The sequence below is a fragment of the Mobula hypostoma genome, chromosome 1 (genome assembly GCF_963921235.1).
Source record: "Mobula hypostoma chromosome 1, sMobHyp1.1, whole genome shotgun sequence".
Taxonomy (NCBI): domain Eukaryota; kingdom Metazoa; phylum Chordata; class Chondrichthyes; order Myliobatiformes; family Myliobatidae; genus Mobula; species Mobula hypostoma.
This window is the reverse complement of record NC_086097.1, coordinates 129732295-129759688: the sequence shown is the minus strand read 5'-3', so window position 1 is coordinate 129759688 and position 27394 is coordinate 129732295. Positions and strand designations below refer to the sequence as shown.

Below are 27394 nucleotides of genomic sequence, written 5' to 3'. Positions count from 1 at the left end.
ATATATAACCTTGAGGTTTGTTTCCTTACAGGTAGCCACAAAACAAAGGAACCCAATAGAACCTGATGGTGCAGAAAATTTGAACAAATCACACAAACAGTAAGAGTAAGCAAATAACATTCAGAACTGAAGTTCACAAAAGTGAGTTCACAGTCACAAAGCCAATCATCGCTGCACATGATCTAGAAGCCTGTTAGTTGCTTCAGCTCAGCGTGGAGACAGCTAAGGCTTGCAGAGCAGTTGGCTGAACACTGGCCCATCTCTGGCCTCAATACCCTGACCTTTTTAATCTGGCTCAGCACTTAGATCGGCTAAATCTTGGGTCATTCATTGCTTTTGAATCCAGGCCCTGCTGCTTCAATACACTCTTGGTTCTGATTTACAAACTTGCTCTCCGCTTCACATTAACAAATAAAATACAGTGCAAATCTGAGGCACCTATCTATATATATGTGTATACTGCATAGAAGACATATGAGCAGAATTAGGCCATATGACCCTGTCGAGTCTGCTCCACTACCTCAAGGGTTGATCCATTCCCTCTCAACCCCATTTTCCTGCCTTCTCTCTGTAACTTTTTCCACCCTGACTAATCAAGAGTCTATCAACCTCCACTTAAAATACACCCAGTGACCTGGCTTCCACACAGCTGCCTGTGGCAATGAATTCCACAGATTCACTACCATCGTCTAGCTAAAGAAATTCCTCTTTATCTCAGTTTCAAAGGATGTCTCTACAGCCGGAGGCTGCCCCCTCTGGTTCTAGACTCCCTGCCATAGAAGCCACTGTCTCCACATCCACTCTATCTAGGCCTTGCAACATTCAATAGGTTTCATTGAGATCCACCCGCCCCCCCATTCTTCTGAATTCCAGTGAGTATAGCCCCAGAGCCATCAATCCCTCCTCAAAGGATAAACCTTTCATCCCTGGAACCATTCTCCTGAACCTCCTGTGAACCCTCTCCAATGTCAGCACATCCTTTCTTAAATAAGGGGCCCAAAACTGCTCACAATACTCCAAGTGAGGCCTCACCAGTGCCTTATAAAGCCTCAGTATTATATCCTTGGTTTTGTATTCTGGTCCTCTTGAATTGAATGCAAACAATGCATTTGCCTTCCTTACCACTGACTCAATCTGCAAATTAAACTTTAGCGAATCATGCATAAGGACTCTCAAGTTCCTTTGCACCTCGAATTTTTGGATTTTCTCCCTGTTTAGAAAATAGACTATGTTTTTATTCCTTCTACGAAAGTATATGACCATGCAGTTCCCTACACTGCATTCTATCTGCCACTCCTTTGCCCATTCTCCTAACCTGTCTAAGTCCATCTACAGCCTCCTTGCCTCCTCAACAGTACCTGCCACTCTATGTTCATATCATCTGCAAACTTGGCTACAGATCTATCAATAACATTATTCAAATCACCATACAACATAAAATGAAGTGGTTCCAATATTGACCCCCTGCAGATCACCACTTGTCACCGGCAGCCCTTCAGAAAATGCTCCCTTTATTCCCACTCTTCGCCTCCTGTGAATCAGCCAATCTTCAATCCATGCTAGTATCTTTCCTGTAATACCATGGGCACTTAGCTTGTTAAGCAGCCTCATGTGTGGCATCTTGTAAAAGGCCTTCTGAAAATCTAAATAAGCAATGTCTCCTTTATCTATTCTGCTTATTATTTCCTCAAAGAATTCCAACAGACAAACAGAAAGGTCTTAAGGTGGATAAGTCACCTGGACCAGATGGACTACATCCCTGAGTCCTGAAGGAGGTTGCTGAAGAGATAATGGATGCATTGGTCATGATCCTTCAAGAATCACTTGCTCCTGACATGGTCCTGGAGGAGTGGAAGATTGCAAATGTCACTCCACTCCTTAAGAAAGGAGGAAAGCAAAAGAAAGGAAATTATATGCCATTTAGCCTAACCTCAGTGCTTGGGAAAGTACTGGAGTTCATTATTAAGGATGAGGTTTCAGGGTACTTGGAGACTAATGATAATAAGGATGAGGTTTCAGGGTACTTGGAGACTAATGATAAAATAAGTCAAAGCGTAGATCCTGTCAAGGGAAATCTTGTCTGACAAATTTGTTAGAATTCTTTGAGGAAGTAACAAGCAGGTGGACAAAGGGGAGGCAGTGGATGTCATTTACTTAGATTTTCAGAAGGCATTTGATAAGGTGCCTCACATGAGGCTACTTAACAAGATAAAATCCTGTGGTGTTAATGGAAAGATACTGGTATGGATAGAGGAACGGCTGACAGACAAGAGGCAGCGAGTGGGAATAAAGGGGACTTTTCTATTTAGCTGCCAGTGACTAGTGGTGTTCCTCAGGGGTCAATGTTGGGACCACTACTTTTCACATTGTCTGTCAATGATTTAGATAGTGGAATCTATGGCTATGTGACAAAGTTTGCAGATGATACAAAGGTAGGTGGAGGGGTAGATAGTGCTGAGGAAGCAATGCATTTGCAGCAGGACTTAGTCGAATTGGAAGAATGGGCAAAAACGTGGCAGATAGAATACAGTGATGGGAAATGTATGATAATGCATTTTGGTAAAAGGAACAATAGTGCAGACTATTATCTAAATGGGGAGAAATTTCAAACATCAGAGGTGCAAAGAGCCTTGGGAATCTTCATGCAAGTCTCCCAGAAGGTTAATTCACAGGTTGAGTCTGTGGTAAAGAAGGCAAATGCAATGTTGACATTTATTCAAGGGGAGTAGAATATAAAAGCAAGGAGATAATGCTGAGGCTTTATAAGGCACTAGTCAGGCTGCAGTTGGAGTATTGTCAGCAATTTTGGGCCCTATATCTCAGAAAGGATGTATTATTGTTGGAGAGTGTCCAGAGGAGATTCACAGGATGATTCTGGGAATGAAAGGGTTAATATCTGGGAAAGAGGAGCATTTGGCAGCTTTGGGCCTGTATTCACTGGAATTTAGAAGAATATGTGGGGATTTCATTGAAACCTACTGAATGTTGAAAGAACTAGATAAGGTGGATGTGGAGAGGATGTTTCCACTGGTGGGGGTATCCAAAACCAGAGGACACAGCCTCAAAATTGAGGGGCGTCCTTTTAGAACAGAAGTGAGGAGAATTTTTTTTTTTTAGCCAAAGAGTGGTGAATCTGTGGAATGCTCTGCCACAGACTGCAATGGAAGCTAAGTCCGTGGGTGTATTTAAAGATGATAGTTGATAGGTTCCTGATTGGTCAGAGCATTAAGGGATATGGTGAGTTGGCGGGTGTATGGGGTTGAATTGGATCTGGGCTCAGCTATAATGAAATGGTGGAATGAACTTGATGAGCTGAATGGCCTAATTCCGCTCCTAGGTCTAATGGTTAGGCAAGATTTTCCCTTGCGGAAAGCACACCAACTACGGCCTATTTTATCATGTCCTCCAAGTACCCTGAGTTCTCATCCTTCACAATTGATTCCAACATCTTCCCAACCACTGAGGACAGACTAACTATAGTTTCCTTATTTCTCCTTCCCTCCCTTCTTGAAGTGTGGAGTGACATCTGCAATCTTCCAGTCCTCCAGAACCATGCCAGAATCTATTGATTTTTGAAAGATTATTACTTATGCCTCCACAATCTCTTCAGCTACATCTGTCAGAACCCTGCGGTGTTGTCCATTTGGTCCAGGTGACTTATCTACATTCAAACCTTTCAGTTTCCCAACCACCTTCTCCCTAGTAACAGCAACTGCACTTTGTGGATACCATAGAGAGAGTGCAGAGGAGATTTACAAGGATGTTGCCTGGATTGGAGGGCATACCTTTATGAGAATAGGTTGAGTGTACTTGGCCTTTTCTCCTTGGAGCGATGGAGGATGAGAAGTGACCCGATAGGGGTGTATAAGATGATGAGGGGCATTGATCGTGTGGATAGTCAGAGGCATTTTCTCAGGTTTGAAATGGCTAACGTGAGGAGGCATAGTTTTAAGGTGCTTGGAAATAGGTACTGAGGGGATGTCAGGGCTAAGTTTTTGACACACAGAGTGGTGGGTGCATGGAATGCACTGCTGGTGGTGGTGGTGGAAGCGGATACAATAGTGTCTTTTAAGAGCCTCTTAGATTGTATATGGAGCTCAGAAAAATAGAGGGCTATGCACTAGAGAAGTTCTAGGCAGTTTCTAGAGTAGGTTACATGGTCAGCACAGCATTGTGTGCCAAAGGGTCTGTAATGTGCTGTAGATTCCTATGTTCACTTCTCTCCCCTGACATTCTCGAACTTCCAGTGTACTGCTAGTGTCTTCCACAGTGAAGACTAATGCAATATACTTATTCAGTTCTTCTGCCATTTCCTTATCCACTATTACTATCTCTCCAGCATCATTTTCCAGTGGTCCAGTATCTACTTTTCCCTCTTTTACTCTTTATATTTCTGAGAAAAGCATTTGGTATCCTCTTTGATATTGTGTCCTCCCTTATGGCTTTTTTTGTTGCCTTCTGGTGTTTTTAAAGTTGTCCAATCCTCTAACTTTTCACTAATTTTTACTCTATTATATGCCCACTCTTTTGCTTTTATACTGGCTTTGACTTCTCTTGTTAGTCACTGTTGCATCATCTTGCCTTTGGAATACTTCGTCTTCTTTGGAATGTATCTATGCTGCACCTTCCAAATTATTCTCAGAAACTCTGGACTTTGCTGCTCTGCTGTCATCCCTGTTAGTGTTCCTTTCCAATCAACTTCGGCCAGCTGCTCTCTCGTGTCTCTGTAATTCCCTATACTTCACTGTAATACTGATACATCTGACTTCAGCTTTTCCTTCTCAAATTGCAGGGTGCAGGGTGAATTCGATCATATTTCAATTCCTGGCTCCGAATGGTTCCTTTACCTTAAGCTCCCTAATCAAACCTGGTTCATGACACAGTACCCAATCCCGAATGGATAATTCCTTAGTGGGCCGGGCTCAACCCTGAGCTGCGCTAAAAAGCCATCATGTAGACATTCTCAAACACGAGGAAATCTGCAGATGCTGGAATTTCAAGCAACGCACATAAAAGTTGCTGGTGAATGCAGCAGGCCAGGCAGCATCTCTAGGAAGAGGTACAGTCAACGTTTCAGGCCGAGACCCTTCGTCAGGACTAACTGAAAGAAGAGATATTAAGAGATTTGAAAGCGGGAGGGGGAGAGAGAGATCCAAAATGATGGGAGAAGACAGGAGGGGGAGGGATGGAGCCAAGAGCTGGACAAGTGATAGGCAAAAGGGATATGAGGGGATCATGGGACGGGAAACCTAGGGAGAAAGAAAGGGGGAGAGGGGGGAAAAACCCAGAGGATGAGCAAGGAGTATAGTGAGAGGGACAGAGGGGAGAAAAAGGAGAGAGTATACATATATAATAATAAAGAAGAAATAAATAATGGATGGGGTAGTGGGGCATTAACCGATGTTAGAGAAGTCAATGTTCATGCCATCAGGTTGGAGGCTACCCAGACGGAATATAAGGTGTTGTTCCTCCAACCTGAGTGTGACTTCATCTTTACAGTAGAGGAGGCTGTGGATAGACATGTCAGAATGGGAATGGGACGTGGGATTAAAATGTGTGGCCACTGGGAGATTCTGCTTTCTTTGGTGGACAGAGCGTAGGTGTTCAGCGAAACGGTCTCGCAGCCTGCGTCGGGTCTTGCCAATATGTAGAAGGCCACATCGGGAGCACCGGACGCAGTATATCACCCCAGCCGACTCACAGGTGAAGTCCCACTTTTAAATCTCTTACTATCTCTTCTTTCAGTTAGTCCTGATGAAGGGTCTCAGCCTGAAATGTTGACTGTATCTCTTCCTAGAGGTGCTGCCTGGCCTGCTGCGTTCACCAGCAACTTTTATGTAGACATTCTACAAGGATCCAGCACCAAACTAATTTTTCCCATTCTACCTGAATATTGAATTCCCCCAGGAATATCATAACGTTGCCCTTTTGAAATGCCTTTACTATGTTCCTTTATAATTAGCAGCCCACATTCCAGTTATTGTTCAGAGGTCTGTATATAATTCCCATCAGGCTCTTTTTACCCTTGCAGTTTCTTATCTCTACCCATAAGGATTCTACATCTTCTGTCACCTCTTTTCTGAGGATTTGAATTCATTTTTTAACCAACAGAGCCACCCCACCCCTTCTGCCTATCTGTCTGTGTGTGATTTCTTGGATGTTACACTCCCAGCTATGATCTTCCTTCAGCCTTACTTAGCCATGCCCACAACGCCATACCTGCCAATCTCTGTGTCACACGATCATCTACTTTATTCTGTATACTTCATGCATTTGAATATAACACTTTCAGTCCCATATCCATCATCCTTTTCAATTTGTCCTCCTTTTACACTGCAACTCATCCCACTGCAGTTTTGCCCTATCATCTGCCTGACCTTCTTGACAGCCTCACTATACACTGTTTCTGCTTGTAAACCAACACCCCTATCCTCCACTCTATCACTCCAGTCAAAACCCCCTGCCAAATTAGTTTAAACCCTCCCCAACAGTTCGAGCAAAAGTGCCCACAAGGATATTGGTTTCCCTCAGGTTTAAGTGTAACCCGTCCCTTTTGTACAGATCGTACCATCGCCAGAAGAGATCCCAATGATCCAGAAATCTGAAACCCTGCCCCCTGCACCAGTTTTTCAACACATATTCATCTGCCGAATCATCCTTTTCCCCTCACTGGTGTGTGGCACAGGCAGCAATCCAGAGGTTACTACCCTGGAGGTCCCACTCACCCTGCCCTTTTCAAATATTGTGGACCCAATTCGAGACATCCTTGACCCTAGCATCTGGGAGGCAACATACCATCCAGGAGGCTCCATCATGTCCACAGAATCTCGTGTCTATTCCTCTAACATTGGAATCCTCTATCACTGTGTATCACTAGTGCAGTCCTCCTCTCCCCTTTCCCCTTCCCTCCTACACCACAGCACCATACTCAGTGCCAGGGACCTGGTCGCTATGCCTCTGTCTCTGTGTGTCTGTCTGTCTGTCTGTCTCTCTCTCTCTCTCTCTTTCTTTCTTCCCCCCCCCTCCTCTTCCCCCCCCCACAAACCCGGTAGATCATCTCCCTCAAGTGTCCAAAAATGCTATACTTATTATTGAGGGGAACAGCCACCGGAGTACTCTATATTAGCTGCCCATTTTCCTTCCCACTCCGGACTGTCGGCCATTTACCCGCATCCTGCTATTTAGGGGTGACCACCTCCCTGTAGCCCCTGTCTGTTACCTCATTTTCCATCGAGCGGCAGCTCCGATTCCTTAAGATCGTCTCTGAGGAGCTACAGCTCAGTGCACCTGCTGCAGATATGGTTATCCAGGAGGCTGGAGGTTGCACAAAGAGTACAACACTGCCCCTGAGCCATTCTCACTGCTCTGTGTACTAACGGACAAAGAATGAAGAAGTAAAAACTGCACAGATGCTTAGCTTGCCGAAGCCTGGGGTGCCAAAGCCTCCGCACTCTTAACCCTGATCCACTCTCACGCGTTATCCTGGGCTGTCCTTTGCTTTTCTTTGCATTTGTTTTTTGAAGTTACAAAACATAAGACCTATCAACTAGGGTTTTAAGTTATTTATTCAGTTCTGAACAGGCAATAGTTGAGCAGGTCTAGAGAGCTGTCAATGTTTTGACAAGCAAAGGAAACATCAAATGAACCAAGAAATACAGATGACTGTTGAAAACTTTCACAACATTTGATGGTATCATGATTCACAATGATTGAAAGCAAATGTCACCCTTAAGCTTGTTAGGAAGAAATGTCAAAATCAGTGGAAAATAATACAGCAGCTGTTTGTTCATTTAGGTTGTCAACTATTTTGTGGTTAAACTTAAAAGCAAAATAAAAAATAATTGAATCAATATTTTGTTCTGAAGCGTATCATGGGCTTAGAATAAATTGCCAATACATGAACCAGACAGTAATGTATTCCTCTGTCTTCTCCAAACAGTTACTAACTGTTTCAATACTCATCCTACACATCACCCTCTTCAGGAAGAGCTCATGTATATGAAGTAACCTCTATGTTTTGCTTTATTTTGATTCCACTTGGCTGACCCTGGAATCACTGGCTGTGAGATAACCATTACACAGAGTAGTTTGTCTCTACACCCACGTGAAATAACGAAATTTACCATACATTTAGGTCAGCAATTTACAATTCTCAATTATCTTCATGATCTGGGTTTATATCTATTATCCAGATGTACTTTTTTTTAAACAATGATCACACACAGTTTGTTTCTGTAGTTTGCCACATCAAAGCAACAATAATTGAAGAGTTACAATTTTGCAAAAAAAAAATTCTGCATCAATTTAAGCAAATGAAGCATTAGAACAGCATGCCGTGACAATGCTTTTGGTTGAATGGTTGTTGTATTCCGTAAATTTTCCATTATGACTGCTTGTGTAAAAGTCCAGCTTGCAGACTGTTATCATTTTGTTTTCAAGACATTTTGCAGATTTAAATTTTCTATTAGTTTTAGGCAGTTAGTCATGGTGCAATGATTTTTATTTTCATTTTTTAAATCTTTTTATTAATTATTATTACAGATCAACAAAAAATACATTAAGGTAATCAAGTCAATATGTCAATATGTACAATGAAGAATTAAATTAGCAAATAACTGATTAACAAAGCTAAGCAATATATCAATAATAAGAAAAAATAAAGTGTTAAGAATATTTTTTAAAGAAAAAAAAGAAAAAAAAACCCTACTAACTGAAAAAAAACAGAAAAAAAACTTCATTGGGAGCACAACCCCGGAGCTATAACTCATACAAGCTTCCATAAAAGAAAAACATCAATCCGCCAACTCAAATCCATTTAAACAAACATTGGAAGGAAACCATATTAATGAACTCAAATCAGATGATAGTAGCAGGCAAATAAACCCCACCTTTTCTCGAAATCAAATGGAGGATCAAAAGTTTGACTTCTGATTTTCTCCAAACTAAGACATAGCATCATCTGAGAGAACCATTGTATCAAAGTAGGAGCAGAAGCATCTTTCCATTTCAACAAAATCACCCTTCTGGCCAATAATGTAATGAATGCAATTACATGTTGGTCTGATTGAGAAATACCATGAATATATTGAGGGATTATACCAAACAAAACTGTCAATTTATTAGGTTGTAAATTAATTTTTAAAACTTCAGGAATTGTAGAGAAAATAGATTTCCAAAGATGTTTCAATACAGAACACGACCAAAACATATGTGTCAATGTAACTGTCTCGGTTTTACACTGACTATCAACATTAGGAAACATTTTCGACAGTCTCTCCTTTGTCAAATAGTAATGATGTACAATTTTAAATTGAATTGAAGAGTGACTGGCACAGATCGAATGGTGCAGTGATTGTTTAAATGATTAGGTAAAAAGAGCTGGGGCCCAATGAAAAAGTCTTTCTCTTCACCTCTGTCATTCCCTTGCGGTCTGCTGATCCTATTCCTTTGCATCTCTAAAAGATGACCTACATGCTCTCAACTTGGGTGTTGTGCTGTTCTCAGTGTGAACACTGGGACTGAACTGCACTGCTCTCATTTCAAGAATATCTATACAACCAGTCTCATTATGTTTGGATTCACATGATAGAAATATAACAAGTGAAATGTACAAAGCTCACAGAGATTGGCATGATTTTTTTTTATTAATACGAAGATACTATTTGCATTTTAATAATAATAAAATTGATGAGCTCATTCTGCCCATCAAGTCTGGACCAGCTCTTTGGAGGCAATCCTATCAATCCCATTGCCATGCTCTTTCACCACCGCCAAAGCAAATTGTTTCTCCTTAAAGTGCCTTTCCAGTTCCCTTTTGAAATATTTTTTGAGATAACTCCCCAAAAAGAGAAAGGTTTGGATTATGTCAAATGCTAATATTTGAAGAAATATCCTTGATAAAAAATTCCCCAACACCTCTCAATCCTAGAGGGAAGGCAACAAAAGGTGGATTACCAATCTGCCTGCAGCGTGAACTTCCAATATCCTGATGAGGGTGACCTCCTGTCACACTGGAGAATTGACTGTGCTTATTCAGGCATCAGGAACAATGGATGAAAACAGCACAAATTGGTGAAGGAGGAAATTTAACCAAATACTTAGGTGTTCTGTTTGGGAGGATAGAGTTACTCTGGCTGGAGCTCCCTTCTGAAAAAGATAAAAGAATATTTATTGATATTTTGAAAACTAGAAGTGGCCCATTCAGTGTTTGTGGCATCTGGTGTAAGAGAATCAGGGGTTTTGACCCATATAAAAAGTATTTATTTGGCACCCATTTCTTTCCTGTTTTGGCACGAAGGAAATAAAGTAAGGTAATTTTTTTTCTAGGTTTTCTCCCTTTAGCTTGCCTCTCAGTTTGATTCTGAAGATATTCCTGATCTCATTGAAGTAGCTGCTGAGGCCTGTGACAATTCCTTTCCCCTATGCCCTGTAGCGCTCAGTATGGCTTTTTTCACATTTAAAGATTTTTTCCTCACTCCTGTTAGTGGGGCCTTATAGCACATCCAGTTCATGCCTTGTTTTTCAGGGCTCAGCACTCGCCTCTCTTTCCCTGACCATATATTTGCCCTTGAACTAGCTTTCTATCTCAGCTGTCATTCCCCTTCCATTTCAAAGTTCAAAGTAAATTTATTATCAAAGTATGTATATGTCACCTTATATTACCCTGAGATTTGTTTTCTTGCGGGCATTCACAATAGATGCAAAGAAGTACATTAGCATCACAAAAAAACTACACAAATAAAGACATACAAACAATGTGCAAAAGACACACCACACAAATACAATGCTAAATAAATAATACTGAGAACACGAGTCCTAGAAAATGAGTACATAGGTTGTGGAAACAATTCAGTGTTGAGGTGAGTAAAGTTGTCCATGTTGGTTCAGGAGCCTGATGGCTGAAGGGTAATAACTGCTCCTGAACCTGGGGGTGTGGGACCTAAGGCTCATGCACATCCTTCCTGATGGCAGCAGTGAGAAGAGAGCAAATGGCTGGCACAGTGGGTTTTATTGATAATGGATGCTGCTTCCTTGTGGCAGCACTCCTTGTATATGCAATCACTGGTATGGAGGACTTTTGCTGTGATGGACGCTGCTGTATGCACTACTTTTTGTAGGCTTTTCTATTCATGGGAATTGGTGTTTCCATAGCAAGTCGTGATGCCACCAGTCAGGATACTCTCCACTGTACATCTATTGAAGGATGTCAAAGTTTTAGACAATATGCCAAATCTGTGCAAACTTCTAAGAAAATAGAGGCTCTCTTGCCTTCTTTGTAATAGAAGGCAAGTGTGCTGGTATTAGAACAGATCCTCTGAAATGATAACACTACTGTTACTGAGCCTCTCCACCTCTGAACTCTTGAAGAGGACTGATTTATCGAGCTGCTCCAGAAGTCAATAATTATCTCCTTTGGTCTTGGTGACATTGAGTGAGACGTTGTTGTGGCATCACTCAATCTCCCTCCTACATGCCAATTCATTACCACCTTTGATTTGGCCAAAAACAGTGGTGTTGTCTGCAAACGTACAATATGGCATTGCAGCTGCACTTAGCCTCACAGTTATAAGTAGAAAGTGAGTAGAGCAGGGGACTAAGCACACTGCCTTGTGGTGCACATTTGGTGATGGTGATTGTGGAGGAAATGTTGCCAATCCAAACTGACTGGGGTCCACACTTGAGGAAATTGAGGATCCAATTGAACAAGAAGGTATCAAGGCCTAATCTTCATTAGTTTTGAAGCCTAAGCTGTAGTCAATGAAGAGCATCCTCCTGTGTACAGATGTCCATGGCTAATGTCCAGATATCCTAGAGCTGAATGAAGAGTTAATGAAATGGCATCTGCTATTGACCTGTTGTGACAATTGGCTAATTGGAGTGGATCCAAGTTGCTGCTTAGGCAGTAGTTGATATGTTTCATCACCAACCTCTCAAAGCACTTCATGACACTGGATGTAAGCTACTGAACAATGTCATTGAGGCAGGTTACAGTGTTCTTGCGCACCAGTATGATTGAAGCCTGCTTGAAGAAGTTGGATATCTAAGACTGCTGAAGCAAGAGGCTGGAGATGTCAGTAAACACTCCAGCCAGTTGATTAGCACATGTCTTCAATACTTGACCATGTACCAGAAAGCATCTGGGCCAGATGTCTTTTGGGGGTTAACTGTCCTTGGAGGATGCTCTCACATTGGCCTCAGAGGCTGAAATCACAGGGTTGTTGGGGGCTGTGGGAATTCTTGAAAGTGGCTCCATGTTCTGTCCGTCAGCTAGTAAGTTCATCTGGAAGCAAAAAGGTGCTGTCACATATGTCACTTGGTTTTACTTTGTAGGAATTGATAGCATTCAAGCTGTTGAGAATCCCTCTGTGATCCAGGTTTGGTCCGGAATTGCCACTTTGCAGGTGAGGTGGCTTTCCGGAGATCGTACCCGGACCTCTTGTACTCCCTTGGTCACCAAACCTGAACACCACAGATCTAGTCCTCAGCAAGTTGCAGAGATCGTAGTTCATCCAGGACTTCTGGTTGGGGAAGACCCTGAATAATTTTGTGGGGGCACACTCATCTTTATAAAGTCTGTAAACATGGCCCGGTCCACCGACTGAAAGCAATTCTATAGCCGCTCCTCTGCCTTCCACGTTCCACCTCTTCGGTGCCTTGGTATTTAGCCTCTGCCTGTATGCAGGTAGGAGGAGGATGGCCTGATGATTAGATTTCCCAAAATGGGGTCTAGGGATGGAATGGCAGGCATTCCTGATGGTGGTGTAGCAGTTGATGAGTGTGCTGGGACCCTGGTGCTGCAGATGATTTGCTGATGGTAATTGGGCAGAGATTTCTTCAAGCTCACCTGATTATAGTCCCCGACAAGGATGTGAACAGCATCGGGATAGGCTGTTTCTTGTTTGTTAATCATGACACTTAGTAGATCAGGTGCTTGTTTAATACCTGCCTTTGGCAGTACCGAACCTGCAGTTCGGATCATGGTGGAGAACTCTCATGGTAAGTAGAACAGTCAGCACTTAATCATTATATGTTCCAGGTCAGAAGAATAAGAATGCGACAAAAATACTGCATCCATCCACCACAAAGAGTTTACCATGAAAAACAGTCCCCCACCATCTTTGAATTGGCAGTTGGGTCCATCTGGTTGACTGAAAATCCCTTGGACTGGATGTTCATGTTGGGATATGTGGAGTGAGCCATGCCTCTGTGAAACAGAGAACACAGCAATCCCCCATTTCCCTCTGATACAGCAATCTTATACATAGATCCTCTATCTTGTTCTTCAGTGACTGTACACTAGCCAACATTATGCTTTAATCTGGCTTGAGGTCTGCCCCGGTGACTTCTAGCAATGGTTGAGCTCAGTCTCCTTCAAGGTGTCATAAGTGCATTCCTGAAGTAGATTGAAAAAAAAACACTGCTTTTTAATTAGACAGCCATTGGCCCAAATGAATAACATAACACAAACATACACAACTGACACCATTTAAATAACTGTTCACTCTAAGCACAGTGTAGTGTCAAATGGCCACACAAGTGCATGAGACTGATGCTAGTTAGAAACTGTTACATCCTTCAAATCTTGATCTTCATTGTAACTTTCAGGATGATTGCTGATACATTTAAATTTCTCACAGTTCCTAACTTGCTGAATTAAGTATATCATTTCATTTTTACTCCTGACAATTTCTCACATCTCTGAGCCTGAATGCTTGAAACCACAGAGAGCAAAACAGCTCTGAAATGTCTTGCTAATTTCTCGCCAATTATCAGTGACAAGAATCACTGGTTTTTGAACACAAAGATACACATCTGATGCTACTTTTAAAATTGTACACTCTCAGCATAGTATAGTGTCTAATGACCACACAAGTGGACACAACTGAGGCTGGTTAGAAACTGTTTGGCAAGGGTACCCTGTCCCAAATAAACAAAGAAAATCCGGCTATTTTCTCAATTGTTGTTCTTTAAGAGTTGTCCGAAATACCCTACCCTAATTAACTACCCTAATTAACTGATGTCCCAACCTTCCTGAACACACCTAACAAACTCCACCCCTTCTAAACTCCTCACTCTAGGGAGATGCCAATCAATTATTTGGGTAATTAAAATCTCCCACCACAACAGCCCTTTCCAGAATCTGTCTCCCTATCTGCTCCTCAATGTCTCTGTTACTATTGGGTGGTCTAAAAAAACACCCAGTTATTGACCCCTTCCTATTCCTAACATCCACTCACAGAGACTCCGTAGACAACCCCTCCATGACTTCCTCCTTTTCTGCAGCCATGACACTGTCCCTGATCAACAGTGCCACACCCCCTCATCTTTTGCCTTCCTCCCTGTCCTTTCTGAAACATCTAAAGCCTGGTACGCAAAGTAGCTATTCCTGCCCCTGCACCATCCAAGTCTCTGTAATGGCCACAACATCATTGCTCCAAGTGCTGATCCACGCTCTGAAGCTCATCCACTTTGTTCATAAGACTCGTCGCATTAAAATAGACACATCTCAAACCGTCGGTCTGAGCACGTCCCTTCTCTATCACCTGCCTATCCTCCCTTTCACACTGTCTCCAAACTTTCTCTATTTGTGAGCCAAGCTCCCTTTCCTCCGTCACTTCAGCTCAGTTCCCACACCCCAGCAATTCTAGTATAAGCTCTCCTCAATAGCCTTAAAAAACCTCCCCGCCAGGATATTGGTCCCCCTGGGATTCAAGTGCAACCCATCCTTTTTGTACAGGTCACACCCGCACCAGAAAAGGTCCCAATGATCCAGAAATCTGAATCCCTGCCCCCGCTCCAATCCCTCAGCTGCGCAATTATCCTCCACTATACCATTCTATTCTATTCCTATACTCACTGTCACATGACACAGGCAGTAATCCCAAGATTACTACCTTTGAGGTCCTGCTTCTCAATTGTTTTAATATGTACTCTAGTTGACTGACAATAATGATTGATTTTTATTCATGAATTTGTCATTTCATGATTTTATTCTCTCCTCCATTAGTGACTGTTTCTGCTGCTCTGGAATTTGCTCCCTCTATTTCCCTTCTCTCCACTGCTCTGCTTTCCTTTGGCATACCCCTCAATCCCATGTACTCTTACGTGTCCTGGGAGATTTCTTTACACCTGAGATGCTATGAGTTGCAAGTTGTTGTCGACAGTTGGCAGCTTTGGGCCTGTACTCACTGGAATTTGAAGAATGTGGGGGGATCTCATTGAAACTTACCGAATGTTGAAAGGACTAGATAGGGTGGAGGCGGAGAGGATGTTTCCTATGGTGTCCAGTAGAAGACACAACCTCAAAATTGAGGGGCAACCCTTCAGAACAGAAGTAAGGAGGAATTCTTTAGCCAGAGAGTAGTAAATCTGTGGAATGGTCTGCCACAGGCAGTGGTGGAGGCCAAGTGCGTGGATATACTTAAGCCGGAAGTTGATCTTTTCCTGATCAGTCCGGGCATCAAAGGATATGGTGAGAGGGCAAGTGTGTGGGGTTGAGTGGGGTCCGGGATCAGCCGTGATGGAATGGTGGAGCAGACTCGATGGGCTGAATGGCCTAATTCTGCTCCTATGTCTTCTGCTCTTGTATTTCTTTCTTTTTCAATCTTTTTATTAAGTTTTGGATTAATAAGCATAACAATAATAATGATGATACAAAGAGTAAGATATGTACTCTTAATAATTAGCGTGAAAAAGAATTTTTAAGCAAGAAACCCCCTAAACTAAAAAAAAACAAAAACAGAACAAAACAAAACAAAGACTGGGCTGTCATGTTCCATCGGTTACAATCATTGTTTGTTATTAAGTCTGCTCCTCTATACATAAACAAAAGGTTGTTGAAAAGGATTCAGAAAGGGCCAGCTTACATCATATGAAAATGTTGAATAAATGGCTTCCAGGTTTCTTCAAATTTAACCGAAGGGTCAATAGTCTCACTCCTAATTTTTTCCAAGTTTAAAAATGTTATAGTTTGGGAAAACCATGGAAATGTAGTAGGTGGATCAGAATCTTTCCATTTAAATAAAATAGATCTTCTGGCTATTAATGTAACAAATTCAATCAAAAGGCAAGCTGAAGGGGATTAATGACTAGCATCTATCACTGGTAATCCAAAGATTGCAGTAATAGGGTGAGGTTTTAAATTAATACGCAAATCTACTGAAATAATATCAAACGTGTCTTTCTAATATTTATCCAAGAGAGGGCAAGACCAAAACATATGTGTCAAAGAGGCTACTTCAGAATTACATCTGTTACAAACAGGATTTATATGGCGATAAAAACGAGCTAATTTATCCTTGGACATATGGGCCCTATAAACTATTTTAAATTGTATCAAAGCATGTCTAGCACACATTGAAGTAGTATTAACTAGTTGGAGAATTTTCTCCCATTTCTCATAGGTAAGGATACCTGAAGTTCTCTTTCCCATTCATTCTTTATTTTATCCGATGTACCTGGACATATTTTTGTAATTAAGTCATAAACAATTGTTATTAAATGCTTCTGATAGGGGTATAAACCTAGAATTTTTTCTGTAATATCAGTTTGATGTGGTATCGGAAAAGAAGGTGAAATAACATTCAAAAAATTTCTAATCTATAAATATCTGAAAAAATGTGAACTAGGCAAATTATATTTATTAGATAACTGTTCAAATGACATGAAACAATTATCTGCGAATAAGTCACAAAAACATACTATTCCCTTCGTTTTCCATAAAAAGAAAGCTTGATCAATACTAGATGGTTGAAAGAAAAAAAATAGATATAATAGGACTAGACAGGATAAATTTATTCATTCCAAAAAATTTACGAAATTGATACCATATTCGTATTGTATGTTTATTTATTGGATTAATCGTTTGTTTATTCAATTTAATTAATGCAAAGCGAAGCAAAGCTCCAAAAATAGAAGCCAATGAGAACCCCCGCACAGACTCACCCTCAAGGTTCACCCATCGTGGACGTTGAATTTCATCCCAATCTTGCGTCCAAAACATTAGATATCGAATATTAATTGCCCAATGGTAGAATCTATATTTCGGCAATGCCAAACCACCGTCCTTTTTTGATTTCTGTAAATATTTCTTACTTAATCTAGGATTTTTATTCTGCCATATATATGAAGAGATTTTAGAATTAATAATATCAAAAAAGGGTTTAGAAATAAAAATTGGTACCACCTGAAATAGATACAGAAATTTAGGTAAAACAGTCATTTTAATAGGATTAATTTGACCAATCAGTGATAAGGACAATGGGGACCATTTAGTGAACAATTGTTTAACATGATCAATTAATGGTAAAAAGTTATCTTTAAATAGATCTTTATGCTTTTTAGTAATTTTGACACCCAAATAGGTAAAATAATCAGTGACTAATCTAAATGGTGATTGTCTATAGATTGGAACTTGCATATTTAATGGAAACAACTCACTCTTATTAAGATTCAATTTATAACCAGAAAAACTACTAAACTGAGCAAGTAGTGATATCACTACAGGGATGGATTTCTCTGAGTTATAGTACCAGGTCATCTGCATATTGTGATGCCTTATGCATCCCATTCCCACGAATAATTCCAAATATACTGGGTGAATTACGAAGAGCAATTGCCAAGGGCTCCAAGGCTATATCAAATAATAAAGGGCGCAAAGGACAGCCCTGTCTAGTGCCTCTAAAAAGCCTAAAAAAAGGGGGAGATCTCTGATTATTGGTAAATACAGAAGCCAAAGATGTATGATATATCAATTTAATCCAGATAAAAATTTTGGGATAAAGTTAAATTTCTCAAGCACATTGAATAAGTAACTATCAAACGGCGTCAAGTGAAATAACACATTCTGGAATTTTAGATGAAGGACATACAATGTTCATTAACCTCCTGACATTAAAATGCGAAAAACTGTTTATAATAAATCCTGTCTAGTCATCAGAGATGATTTGTGGCAGTGCATTTTCCAATCTATTTGCTAATATTTTAGAAAAAAAATTTGGAATCTACATTCGACAAAGATAGAGGTCTATATGATGCACAATCAGTGGGGTCTTTATCTCTTTTAGGAATTAAAGAAATGGATGCTTTGTAAAAGGATTGTGGTAACTTACTTACAAATAAGGCATCCTTGAAAATTCTACATAGCCAAGGGGAAAGTAAATTTGAAAAGGATTTTAAAAATTCTACTGTATATCCATCCAAACCCGGTGCTTTACCAGATTTCATCGAAAAAATTGCTTTCTTAATTTCTTTTTCTATAATGGGTGCATCTAGTGCCAAACATTCATTAAGTGGTAATTTCGGAATATTCAATTTCCTTAAAAATTCATGCATTATGGTAGAGTCTTCAGGAAGTTCTGATTGATATGAAGTGGTATAGAATTCTTTGAAAGATTTATTGATTTCGTCATGATGAACCATTAAAATACCATCTCGTTTACAAAATTTACTAATCAGATGTTTAGCCGAAGTGGCTTTCAATTGGTTGACCAGTAACTTACCCGATTTATCACCATGTATATGAAATTGGCTCTTAGTTTTAAGTAACTGATTTTCAATTGGGGAAGTTAATAACAAATTGTGTTGCATCTGAAGTTCAACTCTCTTTTTATAAAGCTCCAGATTAGGTGCTACAGAATATTTTTAAATCAATTTCTTTAATCTTATCAACCAATGTACGTATCTCATTATTAATTTGTTTTTTCAATCCAGCAGGATATGAAATAATTTGCCCGTGAATATATACTTTAAAAGTGTCCCATAAGATCCCACTGGAAATTTCTTCCGTAAAATTAGTTGAAAAGAAAAAGGCAATCTGTTCTTTAATAAAGTTGACAAAGTTTAGATCCTGAAGCAGAAAGGAATTGAACCACCATTGTCTAGCACTGGAATAAATTAACATCGGCTAATTTAATTGATAGTTTCAAAGGCGCATGATCAGAGACGGCGATTGTATCATACTCACAGGGAATAACAGACAAAACTAAACGAGAGTCGATAAAAAAAGAAATCAATTCTAGAGTAATTATGATATACATGAGGAAAAATTGAGAACTCTTTATCATTAAGATTTAAAAATCTCCAAACATCTAAAATTCCGAAGTCAACTAAAAAGGAATTAACAAAAATAGTGGATTTGTTTGGAGGTACCTGATTGGGTGCAGACCTGTCCATCGAGGGATTCAAGCAACAGTTAAAATCTCCACCCATTATCAACTTATATTCATTTAAATTAGGAAGAGATGCAAATAAATGCTTGAAAAATTCAGGATAGTCGGTATTTGGTACATAAATATTAGCCAGAACAACTTTTTGGTTATAAAGTAAACCAGTAATTATCAGAAATCTACCATTCGGGTCTGAAATTGTTTTATAATGAACAAATGAAATCGAGTAGCCTATAAAACTAGAGACTCCTTTTACCTTAGATTGTAAGTTCGAATTAAACTTTTGTTCCTTCCAAAACCTAAAAAAAGTACTGATTATCCTCCTTCCCTACATTAGTCTCCTGGGCAGAGATAACCTGAGCATTCAATCTTTGGAAAACTTAAAAGGATGTTTGTTAAGTCCTCTGTTATTTAATTTGGTGTTGGAACCCTTGGCCATTGCACTTCATGAAGCTAAAGATATCCATGGAATTTCCATAAATGGGACTATTCATAAGATCTCCCTTCATGCTGCTGATATCTTAGTTTATGTTTCGAATCCTGAAGAATCCATTCTGAGTTTATTGAAATTATTAAATTAATTTGGAAAGTTTTCAGGGTATAAATTAAACCTTCATAAAGGTGAATTATTTCCTCTAAATGATTCTGCTTCTATAAATGTTGACATTCCTTTTAAGGTTACGGACTCTTTTAAATATTTAGGTATAATTATCACTAAAAATCACAGAGACCTTTATAGAGCTAATTTGATTCCTTTAGTGGATTTCATGAAGCAATTATTTTGTAGATGGAATCCACTTACACTTTCATTAGCTGGCCGAATTCATGCAGTTAAAATGATAATTTTACCAAAATTTTTATATGTATTTCAAAATATTCCTATTTTTTTAACTAATAAGTTTCTTGATCAGGTTGATTCTATTATTTCATCTTTTGTTTGGAATAATAAAAGACCAAGAATTGGAAAATATCATTTACAAAAATTAAAAAAGAATGGAGGTCTTGCTCTGCCTAATTTAAGAATGTACTTTTGGGCTGTTAATATATGTTATATGTGTTCCCGGTTATATTGGGTTGATAAAAATGAATGACCACCTTGGGCTGATTTGGAATTGAAAGCTGTGAAACAATGTTACTTAACCTCGTTATTAGGAGCTTCTTTACCTGTACAACTGGCCAAAATTTCTAATCTAAATTTATATCCTATGATTAAGCAGTCATTACAAATTTGGTACCAGTTTTGTAATTTTTTTAATCTCAAAAAATTTAACCTTCTTTGTTTAGCTTATCGAAATTATTTACTTAAACCTTCATTAAGTGATCCTACCTTTTTTTTGGAGGAATAAAGGAGTCTGTTCCTTCATGGATCTGTTCCAAGAAGGCCAATTGATGTCTTTTGAGAAATTAGTAACTTTCTATGGCAACAGGCGAGATTTAAGGATGGTGTGCTGCCTCCCTGGTGCCGGGATCCAGGATGACACGGACCGATTGCAGGGAATCCTCAAGAGTGAAGGTGAACATCCGGAAATGGTGGTGCATGTCGGCACAAATGACGTGGGAAAGAAGAGGAAAGACATTCTACAGCGCGACTTCAGAGAACTCGGAAGAAGGCTCAAAAGCAGGACTTCCAGGGTGGTTATCTCCGGTTTGCTTCCGGATCCCCGTGCTGGAGTGGTCAAGAACAGGGAGATAATGGATTTGAATGTGTGGCTGAGGAACTGGTGCAGGAAGCAAGGATTTACATTCTTGGACCACTGGGGTATGTTTCGGGGTAAGGATGAATTGTACAAAAGGGACGGGTTGCACCTTAATAAGCGGGGCATCAGCATTCTGGCAGGCAGGTTTGCCTCTGCAACACAGGTGTGTTTAAACTAAGTAGTGGGGGGGGGGAGGGGATGAACTGGAATTATAAGGATGGAGATAAAGGGAAAGTGAGAATAAGAGAAGTTAAGAAAGACAGCAGAATCAACAGAACAGAAAGCTCAAGAAGGGATCGTACAGTATGGCCAAGTGAAATAGAAATTGATATGGGAGGTGAGGGGAGTAATGAATTAAAAGTATTGTATATGGATGCACGGACTATAAGAAATAAAGTGGATAAGCTTGAGGCACAGCTGGAAATTGGTAAGTATGGTGTTGTGGGAATAACAGAGACATGGCTTCAAGTGGACAGGGCCTGGGAAACGAATATTTAAGGGTATACGTCCTATCGAAAGGACAGACTGAGGGGCAGAGGGGGTGGGGTGGCTCTGTTGGTGAGGAATGATATTTAGTCCCTTGCGAGGGGGGACATAGAATCAGGAGACGTAGAGTCAGTATTGATAGAACTGAGAAAATCTAAGGGTAGAAAGACCCTAATGGGAGTTACCTACAGGCCCCCAAACAGTAGTCTGGATGTAGGGTGTAAGTTGAATCAAGAGTTAAAATTGGCATGTCGCAAAGGTAATGCTACAGTTGTTATGGGGGATTTCAACATGCAGGTAGACTGGAGGAATCAGGTTGGTACTGGACCCCAAGAAAGGGAGATTGTGGAGTCCCTCCGAGATGGATTCTTAGAACAGCTTGTACTGGAGCCTACCAGAGAGAACACAATTCTAGATTTAGTGTTGTGCAATGAACCGGATTTGATCAGGGTTCTCGAGGTAAAGGAGCCATTAGGAGGTAGTAACCATAGTATGATAAGTTTTAATCTACAATTTGAGAGGGAGAAGGGAAACTCAGAAGTGTCAGTATTACAGTTGAACAAAGGGAACTATGGTGCTATGAGGGAGGAGCTGGCCAAAGTTCAATGGAACAATACCCTAGCAGGGATGACAGTGGAACAGCAATGGCAAGTGTTTCTGGGAATAATGCAGAAGGTGCAGGATCAGTTCATTCCAAAGAGGAAGCAGGATCCTAAGGGGAGTAAGGGGAGGCCGTGGCTGACAAGGGAAGTAATGGACAGTATAAAAATAAAAGAGAAGAAGTATAACAAAGCAAAGATGAGTGGGAAGCCGGAAGATTGGGAAACTTTGAAACAGCAACTGAAGGTAACTAAAAAGGCAATACGCGGAGAAAAAATGAGGTACGAAGGTAAACTAGCCAAGAATATAAAGGAGGATAGTGAAAGCTTCTTTAGGTATGTGAAAAGGAAAAAAATAGTTAAGACCAAAATTGGGCCCTTGAAGACAGAAGCAGGTGAATTTATTATGGGGAACAAGGAAATGGCAGACAGGTTGAACAGGTACTTTGCATCTGTCTTCACTAGGGAAGACACAAACAATCTCCCAGATGTGATAGTGGCCAAAGGACCTAGGGTAATGGATGAATTGAAGGAAATTTATATTAGGCAGGAAATGGTGTTGGATAGGCTGTTGGGTCTGAAGGCTGATAAGTCCCCGGGACCTGATGGTCTGCATCCCAGGGTACTTAAGGAGGTGGCTTTAGAAATCGTGGACGCATTGGTAATCATTTTCCAATGTTCTATAGATTCAGGATCAGTTCCTGTGGATTGGAGGGTGGCTAATGTTGTTCCTCTCTTCAAGAAGGGAGGAAGAGAGAAAACAGGGAATTATAGACCAGTTAGCCTGACGTCGGTGGTGGGAAAGATGCTGGAGTCAATTATAAAAGATGAAATTACGACACATCTGGATAGTAGTAACAGGATTGGTCCGAGTCAGCATGGATTTACAAAGGGGAAATCGTGCTTGACTAATCTTCTGGAATTTTTTGAGGATGTAATTATGAGAATGGACAAGGGAGAGCCAGTGGATGTAGTGTACCTGGACTTTCAGAAATCCCTTGATAAAGTCCCACATAGGAGATTAGTGGGCCAAAATCAGGGCACATGGTATTGGGGGCAGAGTACTGACATGGATTGAAAATTGGCTGGCTGACAGAAAACTAAAAGTAGCGATTAACGTGTCCCTTTCGGAATGGCAGGCGGTGACCAGTGGGGTACCGCAGGGTTCAGTGCTGGGACCGCAGCTGTTTACAATATATATTAATGATTTAGATGAGGGAATTGAAAGTAACATTAGCAAATTTGCTGATGACACAAAGCTGGGTGGCAGTGTGAAATGTGAGGAGGATGTTATGAGAATGCAGGGTGACTTGGACAGGCTGGGTGAGTGGGCAGATGCATGGCAGATGCAGTTTAATGTGGATAAATGTGAGGTTATCCACTTTGGTGGTAAGAACGGGAAGGCAGATTATTATCCAAATGGAGTCAAGTTAGGAAAAGGGGAAGCACAACGAGATCTAGGTGTTCTTGTACATCTGTCACTGAAAGCAAGCATGCAAGTACAGCAGGCAGTGAAGAAAGCTAATGGCATGCTGGCCTTCATAACAAGGGGAATTGAGTATAAGAGCAAAGAGGTCCTTCTGCAGCTGTACAAGGCCCTGGTGAGACCACACCTGGAGTTCTGTGTGCAGTTTTGGTCTCCAAATTTGAGGAAGGACATTCTTACTATTGAGAGAGTGCAGCGTAGGTTCACAAGGTTAATTCCCAGGATGGCGAGACTGTCATATGTCGAAAGATTGGAGTGACTGGACTTGTATACTCTGGAATTTAGAAGGCTGAGAGGGGATCTTATTGAAACATATAAGATTATTAAGGAATTGGACACGCTGCAGGCAGGAAGCATGTTCCTGATGATGGGTGAGTCCAGAACCAGAGGCCACAGTTTAAGAATTAGGGGTAGGCCATTTAGAATGGAGTTGAGGAAAAACTTTTTCACTTAGAGAGTGGTGGATATATGGAATGCTCTGCCCCAGAAGGCTGTGGAGGCCAAGTCTCTGGATGCTTTCAAAAAAGATATGGATAGAGCTCTTAAAGATAGTGGAATCAAAGGTTATGTGGATAAGGCAGGAACTGGATACTGATAGTGGATGATCAGCCATGATCACAGTGAATGGCGGTGCTGGCTCGAAGGGCCGAATAGCCTACTCCTGCACCTATTGTCTATTGGCTAAATACTCTCTCTCATACTCACATTTCTTGCAATATCTTCAGGTCAGACATTTCTGACAAGAATATTTAAGTAATTTTCCATATATACAGGATTCTGACCTGTTAGACATTATTTTAAAAATGAATCCTTTAGTGAAATGTTTTATTGGGAAAGCTTATAATTTACTGTTACAACAGTACAATTACCCTTAACTTAAGTTTTTTTCAGATTAGTTTATGAGGACACACAGTCCTCTTTTATTGTTATTTAGTAATGTATGCATTAAGAAATGATACAATGTTCCTCCAGTGTGATATCACAGAAACACAAGGCAGACCAAGACTGAAAAACTGACAAAAAACACATAATTATAACACAAACAACAGGAATTCTGCAGATGCTGGAAATTCAAGCAACTTTGATGTATGTTGCCATAATTATAACATATAGTTACAACAGTGCAAGGAATACCTTAATTTGATGAAGAACAGAGCATGGGCACAGTAAAAAAAAGTCTCAACGTCTCTTGAAAGCCCCATCATCTCACGCAGACAGCAAAAGGAAGGAAACTCTCCCTGCCATGAGCTTCCTGCACAGCAAATTTGCTGATACAGCATCAAGCACCCGGCTACAGTCTGGCTCTGAGTCCGTCCATAAACTTCGAGCCTCCGACACCGAGCACCATCTCTGCCGAGCGCTTCGACCCCAGCCCCGGCCGCCAACAACAGGCAAAGCCAAGGATTTGGGGCCTTACCCTCCGGAGATTCTCGATTGCACAGTAGCAGCGGCGGCGAACCGGGCATTTCAGAAGTTTCTCCAGATGTCCCTCCGTGCTTCTCACGTCTGTCTCCATCAAATCAGAATTGTACACAGCATCCTACTTACAAATATGATATCATTCACCGGAGAGGCCACGCGCGCTGCATCGCGCCGTCATCTTTCCTCCCTCTTTAAGCAAGATTGAGAAAGAGAGCTTAACATGACCTTGATAACAGAGGATTGTTTGCGAATTTTGAAGTTGGTTAACTCTTCTTCGATTTATGCCAGTCACTCTAATTCAATTTAAAATTGTACATCTTTACTATTTGACAAAGGAGAGACTGCCTAAAATATTTCCTAATATTGATAGTCAGTGTGATAAATGTAAAACTGAGACAGCTACATTGACACATGTTTTGGTTGTGTTCTATATTGAAACGGTTTTGGAAATCTATTTTCTCTATAATTTCCAAGGCTTTAAAAATTAATTTACAACCTAATAAATTGACTGTTTTGTTCGGTATAACCCCTCAATATAGTCATGGTATTTCTAAATCAGACCAACATGTAATTGCATTTGTTATATTATTGGCCAGAAGGGCTATTTTACTGAAATGGAAAGATGCCTCTGCTCCCACTTTGATACAGTAATTTTCTCAGGTGATGCTATGTCTTAGTTTGGAGAAAATCAGAAGTCAAACTTTTGATCCTCGATTTGATCTTGAGAAATTTGGAGTTCTTTTGCCCGTTACTATCATATAATTTGAGTTAATTAAGATGGTTTCCTTCTGATTCTTGTTTAAATGGATTTGAGTTGGCGGATTGATGTTTTTCTTTTATGGAAGCTTGTATGGCATATAGCTCCAGGATTGTGCTCCCAATGGTTTTTTTCTTTTCAGTTTTTTTGTTAGCAGGGTTTTTTTTTCCTTCTTTCTTTTTTCCGAAAATATTCTTAATACTTTATTTTTTTGTATATTATTGATATATTGTTTAGCTTCATTAATCAGTTATTTGGTAATTTAATTCCTCATTGTACATATTGACAGATCGACTTGATTACTTTAATGTATTTTTTGTTGATCTTCAATAATTAATAAAAATGATTTAAAAATGAAAATGAAAAACTTTAAAAATCTTCTTCTGTTTAAGCAGATGGTTCAAACCATGGTATGTAAAGAGTTAACCTTACTGCATAGGAAACTCCATGACTCAGGAAGAGGGAAAAAAGTTTAAAGAGGGAGTGGAAGTTATGATAATTCAGACATATTTGTAGTTTCAGATCAGCCCAGATGAAAAAAACTAAGCTAAAAGTAATCCCATCCCCCACCCACCAAAGCCCAAAAACAAAACTGGCCAATAAACAACCAGAAAGCTAACTAAAAACTGCCCTACCCTTATCTCTCCTGAAGCCATATATCCAAATGAAAAGAATGTAAAATACCACTCATAGACAAAATATTGGGAGGACAATACCATGAAAAGAACTAAACAAATATTTTAAAAAGCAGCCATTTTGCAAAACATTTTGAAAGGTGAGATCTTGAAAAGTGAATCAGAATACAACCTTATTTATATATCAAAAAAAACAATCAGTCACCAAATCAGAATATTAATTATTTTCAAAAACGAACAGTTAAAAAGAACAACATAAAATAAAAAAGGGGGAAAAACCTTAACATCAAAGCATGATAAACCTCTATATTCCAAAAACAAAGTACAGGTATAATCAAACCAAGGACAGAGTTTTTCAAACTTTAAAGGTCCAAATCTACACATTGGTTATTAACTTATAAGCAACTGCATTCAAGCATGAAGAGACAGTAAATTTATTAGACAGCTAAAATCGAACCTTGATCATCAAGGAATTGACAAGCTTCATCCACGGATTTAAACCATTTACGTGATTTATCAGGCAAAACAACCATTAGATGAGCTGGAAGTAATAGAGCAGGTTGATACTTCCTTTCATATAGCTCCGACATCACTGACTTAAAAAGGGATCTCTCTTGCATTAACTCCAGACGAAATTTGAGATCTCCGTATTCAATAACCCCTTTACAACGGGCAACTCGAATTAAATACTCCTTGGTATACACATAGTGAAATCGAAGTACAACAGGTCAGGGTTTCAGTTCTTTCGGGGGTTTTGCCCTCAGCACCCGGTGCGCGTGATCAAGTATAGGGGGAGTAGAAAAAACTTCAGAACCGAACACATCCTTTAAAAATTGAGCAAAGAACTTGGTAAGGTTGCCAATCTCCACGTCTTCACAATGTCCTATAATCGGCAAATTCTGTCTACAACTGCAGCTTTCCAAGTCAATAATCTTGACTTTATACTGTTCCAGTGTTTGAGTGGTCAAAATTAATTTCTTATCCAGCGAATCCAATCTACGGTCCCTTTGTCTGCCAGCTTCATCAAGTTCGGAAATTAGCCGTTGTTGTTTTTCATTCTCACGTTCAAGTGCTCCCAGTTTACCTTCGATCTCTTTTAACAGTATTTCCAAAGTAGAAAATCTTTTATCAGATATATCATCCAAG

The 27394-nt window shown here is 40.1% G+C and overlaps 1 protein-coding gene across 2 annotated transcripts in view; it reads left to right on the top strand.

The window, feature by feature from the left end:
• Positions 1-27394, top strand: part of LOC134340476 (potassium voltage-gated channel subfamily G member 2-like) — an 83287-nt gene that overhangs the window by 39854 nt on the left and 16039 nt on the right. The gene's annotated exons all lie outside the window — the stretch shown is intronic.